Source organism: Symphodus melops, assembly GCF_947650265.1.
Source record: "Symphodus melops genome assembly, chromosome: 22".
NCBI classification, from domain to species: domain Eukaryota; kingdom Metazoa; phylum Chordata; class Actinopteri; order Labriformes; family Labridae; genus Symphodus; species Symphodus melops.
The window spans coordinates 503,215-517,654 of record NC_136712.1 but is presented as its reverse complement, the minus strand read 5'-3'; the positions used below and the strand labels follow the sequence as shown (position 1 = coordinate 517,654).

Here is a 14,440-nt window from a genome sequence, read left to right as displayed (position 1 = left end):
TGATTACAACCTGCTCATCCAGGCGTCACAGGTCAGTCACAAAGATGCAGAAAGCGTGGAGCTGTGCTCGCAGAGAGAGATGTGTGTGTGAGGCTGGATAGAGGTAAGTTGGGGTATCTTTACATTTTTGCACTCTGTGTTAGACACACACACTACCTTTATACTTTTTACATTGACTGTTGTTTAGAGAAGCTGCTCAGGCCCTGTGTTGTTGTTTCTTTAGCAGTGAATCGTTTAGTCAGACTCTGTTCTGTTTGCTTTTGTTGAGTTCTTTTTTTTTGACGCGACCTTCTTGTCCAATCCTCGCCCACACTTTGGAAAACCTGCTTATTTGTTTCACTTGTTTTTTGTACAATGCGTCTCTTTTTTTTTTTTATTACACTTCTACTTTTGACTTCAGTTTGTTGTTTGTCTTGAGCTGTGGCTCAGCGGTACAATCGGTCGTTTCTAAATCAAAAGGTCGGTTCCATCCGTAGCTTCTGCAGCCACATGTCCAATGTGTCCTCGGGCATGACACTTCACCCCGAATTTCTCCAACTGCTTCGTCAGCGACGTATGTATATGTATGAATGGATGAGTTCATACTGATGGACTCTTTACTCTGCAGCAGCCTCTACCATCAGTGTGTGAATGTGCATTATGAAAAGCTCAAACTGATTGACAGATTTTGCTGTAGCACATGCTTTGCATCACTGTGTTCATTTTAAGTAATTATGAAATTTTGTGCAGAACACCATTTATTTTTAGAAGACTTGTAGGCGAGAGAAGATCTGCAGCACGACAGAATCTTCAACGTTTTGTATCGACATCAAATAGAAAATGCAGCTTGTGCAGTTTACATCATGCATTGCTTTACGTGTTAAAGTCCTGAGGTCAGAATCCTGATGAGTTCAGAGTGTACCTGTGTGATTCACATCATCTTGGATCTTTCTGGCTTCCTTCCTCCATCCGTCAGCTTCTCCTTTTTTCATCAAACAGTTGCAGAGTCATGAGTGAGAGCAGCTGATTTGAAGCAGAAACCTGCAGACTCTCGCTCCTCTGTGGCCATTTAACACCTCTGCTGTTCAGACACCACTTCACACTCCCCCCATAAATATTAACAGCACCACCATCAGCACAAACACGACCTAATGAGAGCGCTACATCAGCTGCTCTCCTCAGTGCTGACAACCAAAGTGAAAACATGGACCTCAATAGACCTCACGCAGTCCAAAGCTGCAGATCGAGACCCATGAAGGGGTCGCTGAGTAAATCTGAGAGGTCATGAGCTTCAGAGGATTATAGTGTATTTTATGTTGTCATATAATCTTTTAAAATGAGGGGAACGATAGAGTTTCAATCCTGAAAAGAAATCAATAAAATGTAGGGCTTTTAGTTTATTTTTGAAGGTGTTATATGTAGAGTTCTTGTGTCCAACACTTATCAAAGCCAGAGAAATCCTTCAATTTAACCAGAGGTGTCTTGTTGTAGCAGCTGCTATGACGGTCATGATTATGTATCGTTGCCATGGAAACACAGGATGTTAGATCAAATACCGCTGCACAAGGAAGCGTGAGCTGTTGCTGCGATTAAGCTGTCATGGAAATTATTCTTTATTATTTGTAATTATAATTATTAATTTATAATAATTATTCCTCAGGTGGGATTTACCCTGTCGTCATGACTACGATCAACTCGTTAGTCGTTTTCATTGGCGATGGGAGTAGCAGAGAGAATCACTCCCATGATTTCCCTCCAGCTTCGACATCTTCTATTGTTATTGTTTGACTTTGACTGAGAGCCCCCTGGTGGAGGATTTGACGTACTGTGCCTTTAAGGGAGAAACGTGTTGTTTTTTTAAAGCAAAGCCAGGCTGAAGATCTGATTAATTATAATGTTCACTTGAATGATCCATAAAAACATTCGTCTCTTCGTCCTAATTTGTCTCTAACTTTATGTAATTGTGACAGTAAATCATCAGAGCATCGCTTCTTCTACCACCGTTGTTCTTTTAATCGATACAGCAGTTTAAACCTGACTCACTGAAGCAGAACTCTGCAGCCATTTATTAACACAAGAGGCTTTTAAAGACAATCAATACAGCGCTGCGGTGCCACAGCAGAAGTCTGTCCCCAGGATGTCCTTACATCATGTCCTCAGTTTTTGTAAGGTCATAACGATATTAATGTCTGGTCAAAAATTTCATTTCAGGAGGATAAGCAAACGTTCTTTACTCTCCTCCTTTGTTTTGTTGGTCTGAATGGTCTTTTTTTTAATGAAAAATCTCAACCTCTCTGATGGTGGAGGTTGTGAAAGGTCAGCTCTGAAATATTCTGCTAACCATTAAAACTGAAGCAGACAGACGGGACTCATCTCGCGTCTCCAGCTGATAATTCACTGCAGAGAGGAGCAGAGGAAAATGGAATGAGTCTCCTGTTCACGTTCAGGTTGAGACATGAGTTTCTGTTGTTTAGCTGATTATAATTCAGAGTTACTGATCTGGTGTCAGGAGATGGAGTTACTCAGTGTTTGATGGTTTACATTGTTTGCTGTTATTCAGTATATGAGTCAGCACTAGTGCACGAGTTCCAGGGTTGAGAATCTGGTGGTGGTTGAAATTGTGTTTCAGTCCACTTTCTTTTTATCGCCCCCTATGAGGGGCCACTAAAGCAGCTTGTTAAAAAGTTGTTTCCTGTGCCTTCATGCAGACTTCTCTTGTTTGATCCTCTTTGAGCTGCCTGTCAGGACGACCTCCAAGCTCCTGGGAAACCCAGTCATTTCTAACTTTGCTTCTGTATAAATCTCTGCCAGGTTGGAGAAAAGGAAGAGCCGCTTTGGTCCTAAAGGATTTGGGCTCAGTTCAGGCTCTTTGACAAGGAGTCCTCGCAGCTCTTTAAAGCCCTTCATCGCTGTTCTGGGTAACCCAGTTCTGCTCTGGCCTGAGCGTGACCTAGATCAATATGGAAATCAGAAGTTGGAAATGAAGCTGCACAGATGGCAGAAGAGGATAAAAGTAGGTTAAACTTTATTTCTGTGTCTTGCTGCTTTCTAGATATTTACACAAAGGATAGAATGGATCTATGTATGTCGTTTTTGTATGCATGTTCAATTTTTTTTTACAATGAATGTCAAAAAAAAGACAAAAAACAGCATACATAAGTATGTCGAAAAAAAAACAACATGCATACCTATGTCGAAAAAACTACATGCATAGCTATGTCGAAAAAACAACATGCATACCTATGTCGAAAAAACAACATGCATACCTATGTCGAAAAAACAACATGCATACCTGTCGAAAAAAAACAACATACATAAGTATGTCGAAAAAAAAACAACATGCATACCTATGTCGAAAAAACAACATGCATACCTATGTCGAAAAAACTACATGCATAGCTATGTTGAAAAAAAGAACATTCATACCTATGTTTTAAAAAACATACATACCTATATCGAAAAACAATAAAAAACGACATAACTACCCATGTCGAAAAAAGTTAAAACAACGACATACAAAACTATGTCGAAAATATAAACATCGACATACCTACCCATGTCGAAAAAAGTTAAAAAAAAACGACATACATACCCATGTCGAAAAATAAAAAAAAAGACATACATACCTATGTCAAAAAAAGTTTAAAAAAAAACGACATACATACCTATGTCGAAAAATATAAAAATCGACACACATACCTTTGTCGAAAAAAGTAAAAAAAACGACATACATGCCTATGTCAAAACATTTTAAAAAAACCACATACCTACCCATGTCGAAAAATATAAAAAAACGAGATACATACCCATGTCGAAAAATATAAAAAAACGACATACATGCCTTTGTCGAAAAAAGTAAAAAAAAACGACATACATCCCCACGTCGAACAATATAAAAAACGACATAATACATATGTTGAAAAAAGTAAAAAAACGACATACATACCAATGTCGAAAAATATTAAAAACGACATCATACCTACCCATGTCCATTTTTGCATTTTTCGACAGGTATGTATCTCGTTTTTTTAACTTTTGTTGACATGGGTATGTATGTGTCGTTTTTAAAAATATTCGACAACGGTATGTATGTCGTTTTTTCATATTTTTCGACATGGGTATGTATGTCGCTTTTTACATTTTTCGACATGGGTATGTATGTCGTTTTTTAATTTTTTCGACATAGGTATGTCTGTCGTTTTTTTAACTTTTTTCGACATGCTTATGTATGTCGTTTTTTTATATTTTTTGACATAGGTATGTATGTTGTTTTTTATATTTTTCGACATAGGTATGTATGTTGTTTTTTTTACTTTTTTCAACATGGGTATGTATGTCGTTTTTTTTTTTACATTTTTCGACATAGTTATGGATGTCGTTTTTTTACATTTTTTCGACATGAGTATGTATGTCGTTTTTTTACTTTTTTCTACATGGGCATGTATGTCGTTTTTTGTAAATTTTCTACATAGGTATGTATGTCTGATTTTTTACTTTTTTCGACAACGGTATGTATGTCGTTTTTTCATATTTTTCGACATGGGTATGTATGTCGTTTTTTAAGTTTTTTCGACATGGGTATGCATGTCGTTTTTTACATTTTTCCACATGGGTATGTATGTCGTTTTTTTACTTTTTTTGACATGGGTTTGTGTGTCGTTTTTTTTGCCTTTTTTCGACATGGGTATGTATGTGTCGTTTTTAAAAATTTTCGACATAGGTATGTATGTCGTTTTTTACTTTTTTCGACATGGGTAGGTATGTCATTTTTTATATTTTTCGACATAGGTATGTATGTCGTTTTTTTGACTTTTTCGACATAGGTATGTATGTTGTTTTTTATATTTTTCGACATAGGTATGTATGTCGTTTTTTTTACTTTTTTCAACATGGGTATGTATGTCGTTTTTTTTTACTTTTTTCAACATGGGTATGTATGTCGTTTTTTTTTAATTTTTCGACGTTATGTATGTCGTTTTTTTACATTTTTTCGACATGAGTATGTATGTCGTTTTTTTTTACTTTTTTCGACATGCTTATGTATGTCGTTTTTTACATTTTTCGACATGGGCATGTATGTCGTTTTTTATATTTTTCTACATAGGTATGTATGTCTGTTTTTTCACTTTTTTCGACAACGGTATGTATGTCGTTTTTTCATATTTTTCGACATGGGTATGTATGTCGTTTTTTAAGTTTTTCGACATGGGTATGTATGTCGTTTTTTACATTTTTCGACATGAGTATGTATGTCGTTTTTTAAGTTTTTTCGACATGGGTATGTATGTCGTTTTTTTATGTTTTTCGACATGGGTAGGTATGTCGTTTTTTAAAATGTTTTGACATAGGCATGTCTGTCGTTTTTTTACTTTTTTTAGACATAAGTATGTATGTGGTTTTTTTAAAATTCTCGACATGGGTATGTATGTCGTTTTTTTAACTTTTTTCGACATGCGTATGTATGTCGTTTTTTAAAAATTTTCGACATGGGTATGTATGTCGGTTTTTACATTTTTCGACATGCGTATGTATGTCGTTTTTTATATTTTTCTACATGGGTATGTATGTCTGTTTTTTTACTTTTTTCGACACCGGTATGTATGTCGTTTTTTTATATTTTTCGACATGTGTAGGTATGTCGTTTTTTTAAATTTTTTGACATAGGCATGTATGTCGTTTTTTATGTTTTTCTACATAGGTATGTATGTCTGTTTTTTTACTTTTTTCGACAATGGTATGTATGTCGTTTTTTAAGTTTTTTCGACATGGGTATGTATGTCGTTTTTTACTTTTTTCGACATGGGTATGTATGTCGTTTTTTTACTTTTTTAGACATGGGTATGTATGTGTCGTTTTTAAATTTTTTCGACATAGGTATGTGTGTCGTTTTTTTACTTTTTTCAACATGGGTATGTATGTCGTTTTTTTACTTTTTTCAACATGGGTATGCATGTCTTTTTTTTTACATTTTTCGACATTGGTATGTATGTTGTTTTTTAAATTTCTCGACATGGGTATGTATGTCGTTTTTTTTACTTTTTTCGACATGCTTATGTATGTCGTTTTTTACATTTTTCGACATGCGTATGTATGTCGTTTTTTTTACATTTTTCGACATACTTATGTATGTCGTTTTTTAAGTTTTTCGACATGGGTATGTATGTCGTTTTTTATATTTTTCTACATAGGTATGTATGTCTGTTTTTTTACTTTTTTCGACAATGGTATGTATGTCGTTTTTTTGATATTTTTCGACATGGGTATGTATGTCGTTTTTCATATATTTCGACATAGGTTTGTTTAATTTTTTCGACATGGGTATGTATGTCGTTTTTTACATTTTTCGACATAGGTATGTATGTCGTTTTTTAATTTTTTCGACATGGGTATGTATGTCGTTTTTTACATTTTTCGACATGAGTATGTATGTCGTTTTTTAAGTTTTTTCGACATGGGTATGTATGCCGTTTTTTATATTTTTCTACATAGGTATGTATGGCTGTTTTTTTACTTTTTTCGACAATGGTGTGTATGTCGTTTTTTTGATATTTTTCGACATGGGTATGTATGTCGTTTTTCATATATTTCGACATAGGTTTGTTTAATTTTTTCGACATGGGTATGTATGTCGTTTTTTACATTTTTCGACATAGGTATGTATGTCGTTTTTTAATTTTTTCGACATGGGTATGTATGTCGTTTTTTACATTTTTCGACATGAGTATGTATGTCGTTTTTTAAGTTTTTTCGACAGGGTATGTATGTCGTTTTTTATATTTTTCTACATAGGTATGTATGTCTGTTTTTTTACTTTTTTCGACAATGGTATGTATGTCGTTTTTTTATATTTTTCGACATGGGTATGTATGTCGTTTTTCATATATTTCGACATAGGTTTGTTTAATTTTTTCGACATGGGTATGTATGTCGTTTTTTACATTTTTCGACATAGGTATGTATGTCGTTTTTTACATTTTTCGACATAGGTATGTATGTCGTTTTTTAATTTTTTCGACATGGGTATGTATGTCGTTTTTTACATTTTTCGACATGGTATCTATGTCGTTTTTGTTTAACTTTTTTCGACATGCTTATGTATGTCGTTTTTCATATTTTTCGACATAGGTATGTATGTCGTTTTTTTAACTTTTTTCGACATGCTTATGTGTGTCGTTTTTTACATTTTTCGACATGCTTATGTATGTCGTTTTTTACATTTTTCAACATGCGTATGTATGTCTTTTTTTATGTTTTTCTACATAGGTATGTATGTCTGTTTTTTTACTTTTTTCGACAACGGCATGTATGTCGTTTTTTTATATTTTTCGACATGGGTATGTATGTCGTTTTTCATATTTTTCGACATAGGTTTGTATGTCGTTTTTTACATTTTTCGACATGCGTATGTATGTCGTTTTTTATGTTTTTCTACATAGGTATGTATGTCTGTTTTTTTACTTTTTTCGACAATGGTATGTATGTCGTTTTTTTATATTTTTCGACATGGGTATGTATGTCGTTTTTCACATTTTTCGACATGCTTATGTATGTCGTTTTTTTAAGTTTTGACATAGGCATGTATGTCGTTTTTTTAAATTTCTCGACATGGGTATGTATGTCGTTTTTCATATTTTTCGACATAGGTTTGTATGTCGTTTTTTAATTTTTTCGACATGCTTATGTATGTCGTTTTTTATGTTTTTCTACATAGGTATGTATGTCTGTTTTTTTACTTTTTTCGACAATGGTATGTATGTCGTTTTTTTATATTTTTCGACATGTGTAGGTATGTCGTTTTTTTAAATTTTTTGACATAGGCATGTATGTCGTTTTTTTAAATTTCTCGACATGGGTATGTATGTCGTTTTTCATATTTTTCGACATGGGTATGTATGTCGTTTTTTAAGTTTTTTCGACATGGGTATGTATGTCGTTTTTGACATTTTTCGACATGGGTATGTATGTCGTTTTTTTACTTTTTTCAACATGGGTATGTATGTCGTTTTTTTACTTTTTTCAACATGGGTATGCGTGTCGTTTTTTTTACATTTTTCGACATGGGTATGTATGTCGTTTTTCATATATTTCGACATAGGTTTGTTTAATTTTTTCGACATGGGTATGTATGTCGTTTTTTACATTTTTCGACATAGGTATGTATGTCGTTTTTTAATTTTTTCGACATGGGTATGTATGTCGTTTTTTACATTTTTCGACATGAGTATGTATGTCGTTTTTTAAGTTTTTTCGACAGGGTATGTATGTCGTTTTTTATATTTTTCTACATAGGTATGTATGTCTGTTTTTTTACTTTTTTCGACAATGGTATGTATGTCGTTTTTTTATATTTTTCGACATGGGTATGTATGTCGTTTTTCATATATTTCGACATAGGTTTGTTTAATTTTTTCGACATGGGTATGTATGTCGTTTTTTACATTTTTCGACATAGGTATGTATGTCGTTTTTTACATTTTTCGACATAGGTATGTATGTCGTTTTTTAATTTTTTCGACATGGGTATGTATGTCGTTTTTTACATTTTTCGACATGGTATCTATGTCGTTTTTGTTTAACTTTTTTCGACATGCTTATGTATGTCGTTTTTCATATTTTTCGACATAGGTTTGTATGTCGTTTTTTAATTTTTTCGACATAGGTATGTATGTCGTTTTTTTAACTTTTTTCGACATGCTTATGTGTGTCGTTTTTTACATTTTTCGACATGCTTATGTATGTCGTTTTTTACATTTTTCAACATGCGTATGTATGTCTTTTTTTATGTTTTTCTACATAGGTATGTATGTCTGTTTTTTTACTTTTTTCGACAACGGCATGTATGTCGTTTTTTTATATTTTTCGACATGGGTATGTATGTCGTTTTTCATATTTTTCGACATAGGTTTGTATGTCGTTTTTTACATTTTTCGACATGCGTATGTATGTCGTTTTTTATGTTTTTCTACATAGGTATGTATGTCGTTTTTTTTAATTTTTTGACATAGGCATGTATGTCGTTTTTTTAAATTTCTCGACATGGGTATGTATGTCGTTTTTCATATTTTTCGACATAGGTTTGTATGTCGTTTTTTAATTTTTTCGACATGCTTATGTATGTCGTTTTTTACATTTTTCGACATGCTTATGTATGTCGTTTTTTTAAATTTTTTGACATAGGCATGTATGTGGTTTTTTTAAATTTCTCGACATGGGTATGTATGTCGTTTTTCATATTTTTCGACATAGGTTTGTATGTCGTTTTTTAATTTTTTCGACATGCTTATGTATGTCGTTTTTTATGTTTTTCTACATAGGTATGTATGTCTGTTTTTTTACTTTTTTCGACAATGGTATGTATGTCGTTTTTTTATATTTTTCGACATGGGTATGTATGTCGTTTTTCATATTTTTCGACATAGGGTTGTATGTCGTTTTTTAATTTTTTCGACATAGGTATGTATGTCGTTTTTTAAACTTTTTTCGACATGCTTATGTATGTCGTTTTTTACATTTTTCGACATGGGTATGTATGTCGTTTTTTACATTTTTCGACATGCGTATGTATGTCGTTTTTTATATTTTTCTACATAGGTATGTATGTCTGTTTTTTTACTTTTTTCGACACCGGTATGTATGTCGTTTTTTTATATTTTTCGACATGTGTAGGTATGTCGTTTTTTTAAATTTTTTGACATAGGCATGTATGTCGTTTTTTTAAATTTCTCGACATGGGTATGTATGTCGTTTTTCATATTTTTCGACATGGGTATGTATGTCGTTTTTTAAGTTTTTTCGACATGGGTATGTATGTCGTTTTTGACATTTTTCGACATGGGTATGTATGTCGTTTTTTACATTTTTCGACATGCGTATGTATGTCGTTTTTTATATTTTTCTACATAGGTATGTATGTCTGTTTTTTTACTTTTTTCGACACCGGTATGTATGTCGTTTTTTTATATTTTTCGACATGTGTAGGTATGTCGTTTTTTTAAATTTTGTGACATAGGCATGTATGTCGTTTTTTTAAATTTCTCGACATGGGTATGTATGTCGATTTTCATATTTTTCGACATGGGTATGTATGTCGTTTTTTAAGTTTTTTCGACATGGGTATGTATGTCGTTTTTTACATTTTTCGACATGGGTATGTATGTCGTTTTTTTACTTTTTTAGACATGGGTATGTATGTGTCGTTTTTAAATTTTTTCGACATAGGTATGTATGTCGTTTTTTTACTTTTTTCAACATGGGTATGTATGTCGTTTTTTTACTTTTTTCAACATGGGTATGCATGTCGTTTTTTTACTTTTTTCAACATGCTTATGTATGTCGTTTTTTGCATTTTTCGACATGCGTATGTATGTCATTTTTTATGTTTTTCTACATAGGTATGTATGTCTGTTTTTTTACTTTTTTTCGACAATGGTATGTATGTCGTTTTTTTATATTTTTCGACATGGGTATGTATGTCGTTTTTCATATTTTTCGACATAGGTTTGTATGTCGTTTTATAATTTTTTCGACATAGGTATGTATGTCGTTTTTTTAACTTTTTTCGACATGCTTATGTGTGTCGTTTTTTACATTTTTCGACATGCTTATGTATGTCGTTTTTTACATTTTTCAACATGCGTATGTATGTCTTTTTTTATGTTTTTCTACATAGGTATGTATGTCTGTTTTTTTTACTTTTTTCGACAACGGCATGTATGTCGTTTTTTTATATTTTTCGACATGGGTATGTATGTCGTTTTTCATATTTTTCGACATAGGTTTGTATGTCGTTTTTTACATTTTTCGACATGCGTATGTATGTCGTTTTTTATGTTTTTCTACATAGGTATGTATGTCTGTTTTTTTTACTTTTTTCGACAATGGTATGTATCTCGTTTTTTTATATTTTTCGACATGGGTATGTATGTCGTTTTTCATATTTTTCGACATGCTTATGTATGTCGTTTTTTTAAATTTTTTGACATAGGCATGTATGTCGTTTTTTTAAATTTCTCGACATGGGTATGTATGTCGTTTTTCATATTTTTCGACATAGGTTTGTATGTCGTTTTTTAATTTTTTCGACATGCTTATGTATGTCGTTTTTTACATTTTTCGACATGCTTATGTATGTCGTTTTTTATGTTTTTCTACATAGGTATGTATGTCTGTTTTTTTACTTTTTTCGACAATGGTATGTATGTCGTTTTTTTATATTTTTCGACATGGGTATGTATGTCGTTTTTCATATTTTTCGACATAGGGTTGTATGTCGTTTTTTAATTTTTTCGACATGGGTATGTATGTCGTTTTTTAAACTTTTTTCGACATGCTTATGTATGTCGTTTTTTTATATTTTTCGACATGGGTATGTATGTCGTTTTTCATATTTTTCGACATAGGTTTGTATGTCGTTTTTTAATTTTTTCGACATAGGTATGTATGTCGTTTTTTAAACTTTTTTCGACATGCTTATGTATGTCGTTTTTTACATTTTTCGACATGCTTATGTATGTCGTTTTTTATGTTTTTCTACATAGGTATGTATGTCTGTTTTTTCGCTTTTTTCGACAATGGTATGTATGTCGTTTTTTTATATTTTTCGACATGGGTATGTATGTCGTTTTTCATATTTTTCGACATAGGTTTGTATGTCGTTTTTTAATTTTTTCGACATAGGTATGTATGTCGTTTTTTTAACTTTTTTCGACATAATTATGTATGTCGTTTTTTACATTTTTCGACATGCTTATGTATGTCGTTTTTTATGTTTTTCTACATAGGTATGTATGTCTGTTTTTTCACTTTTTTCGACATAGGTATGTATGTCGTTTTTTCACTTTTTTCGACATGCTTATGTATGTCGTTTTTTACATTTTTCGACATGCTTATGTATGTCTTTTTTTACATTTTTCGACATGCTTATGTATGTCGTTTTTTACATTTTTCAACATGCGTATGTATGTCTTTTTTTATGTTTTTCTACATAGGTATGTATGTCTGTTTTTTTACTTTTTTCGACAACGGCATGTATGTCGTTTTTTTATATTTTTCGACATGGGTATGTATGTCGTTTTTCATATTTTTCGACATAGGTTTGTATGTCGTTTTTTAATTTTTTCGACATAGGTATGTATGTCGTTTTTTATATTTTTCTACGTAGGTATGTATGTCTGTTTTTTTACTTTTTTCGACAACGGTATGTATGTCGTTTTTTTATATTTTTTCGACATGAGTATGTATGTCGTTTTTTTTACATTTTTCGACATGCTTATGTATGTCGTTTTTTAAGTTTTTCGACATGGGTATGTATGTCGTTTTTTATATTTTTCTACATAGGTATGTACGTCTGTTTTTTTACTTTTTTCGACAATGGTATGTATGTCGTTTTTTTGATATTTTTCGACATGGGTATGTATGTCGTTTTTCATATATTTCGACATAGGTTTGTTTAATTTTTTCGACATGGGTATGTATGTCGTTTTTTACATTTTTCGACATAGGTATGTATGTCGTTTTTTAATTTTTTCGACATGGGTATGTATGTCGTTTTTTACATTTTTCGACATGAGTATGTATGTCGTTTTTTAAGTTTTTTCGACATGGGTATGTATGTCGTTTTTTATATTTTTCTACATAGGTATGTATGTCTGTTTTTTTACTTTTTTCGACAATGGTATGTATGTCGTTTTTTTATATTTTTCGACATGGGTATGTATGTCGTTTTTCATATATTTCGACATAGGTTTGTTTAATTTTTTCGACATGGGTATGTATGTCGTTTTTTACATTTTTCGACATAGGTATGTATGTCGTTTTTTAATTTTTTCGACATGGGTATGTATGTCGTTTTTTACATTTTTCGACATAGGTATGTATGTCGTTTTTTAATTTTTTCGACATGGGTATGTATGTCGGTTTTTACATTTTTCGACATGGTATCTATGTCGTTTTTGTTTAACTTTTTTCGACATGCTTATGTATGTCGTTTTTTTATATTTTTCGACATGGGTATGTATGTCGTTTTTCATATTTTTCGACATAGGTTTGCATGTCGTTTTTTTACTTTTTTTCGACATGGGTATGTATGTCGTTTTTTATATTTTTCTACGTAGGTATGTATGTCTGTTTTTTTACTTTTTTCGACAATGGTATGTATGTCGTTTTTTTACTTTTTTCGACAATGGTATGTATGTCGTTTTTTTACTTTTTTCGACATAGGTTTGAATGTCGTTTTTTAATTTTTTTCGACATGGGTATGTATGTCGTTTTTTAATTTTTTCGACATGGGTATGTATGTCGTTTTTTAATTTTTTCGACATGGGTATGTATGTCGTTTTTTTACATTTTTTGACATGAATAGATATACCTATGTCAAAAAAAGTAAAAGAAACGACATACATACCTATGTCGAAAAAAGTAAAAAACGACATACATACCTATGTCGGAAAAAGTAAAAAAACGACATACATGCCTATGTCAAAAAATATAAAAAACGACATACCTACCCATGTCGAACAAAGTAAAAAAAAACGACATGCATACCTATGTCGAAAAATATAAAAAACGACATACATACCTATGTCGAAAAAAGTAAAAAACGACATACATACCTATGTCGAAAAAAGTAAAAAAACGACATGCATACCTATGTCGAAAAATATAAAAAACGACATGCATACCTATGTCGAAATTTTTTTTTAAAAAAGACATACATACCTATGTCAAAACAAGTAAAAAAAAACCGACATACATACCTATGTTGAAAAAAGAAAAAAAAAGACATAAATACCTATTTCGAAAAAAGTAAAAAAAAGACATACATACCTATGTCTAAAAAAAGGAAAAACAACATACATATCTATGTCGTTTTTAAAATGGATTTATGTATGTCGGCTCTCCACATGCAGCTGGCGCCAGATTATTCTCTTCACCTCGTTCGTATCGTACCTTGAATCAGGCGCTCCAGTATTTTGGATATTCTCGATGTTCTCCAGTGTCTCCGTGTCCTTACCCTCTCCGTGTTTTTGCCCTCGTCAGCTCCTCGTCAAGACTTACCTGTGTTCCCGAATCCTGTCGTCTATCTGGACTCACCTCAGGCGTGCCTGGAATCGGGTTTTGGGATCGTCACTAGGATTATTGTTTCACTGCTCACTTCTGAGCTTGGACTCTCGCACATTTTGTCACACGTGTTACGTCCCCCTTGTTATATTAAATCTATTGTTAAAACTGCTTGCTCTGTTTCTGTGTCGTGCATTTGGGTCCAATTCTGAAAACCGTAACAGTTTTTTCACGATGGATGTCTGTATGTATGTTTTTTACAATGGATGTATGTATGTCGTTTATTCACGGTGGATGTAAGCGTACACATACATCCGTTGTAGAAAACGACATACATACAAAAATAGCAAAACATGACATATATAGACATACAGCCATCTTCAAAAAACAACATACATATATA

The 14,440-nt window shown here is 32.3% G+C and overlaps 1 long non-coding RNA gene across 1 annotated transcript; it reads right to left on the bottom strand.

Annotated features, from left to right (window-relative positions):
• Positions 1-10,044: 10,044 nt before the first annotated feature.
• On the bottom strand, positions 10,045-11,412 carry LOC306817736. The gene is made up of 2 exons (XR_013778060.1): positions 11,296-11,412; positions 10,045-10,217 (listed from the first exon to the last, which is right to left on the bottom strand). It is a non-coding gene; the product is annotated as an uncharacterized lncRNA (long non-coding RNA).
• Positions 11,413-14,440: the final 3,028 nt, after the last annotated feature.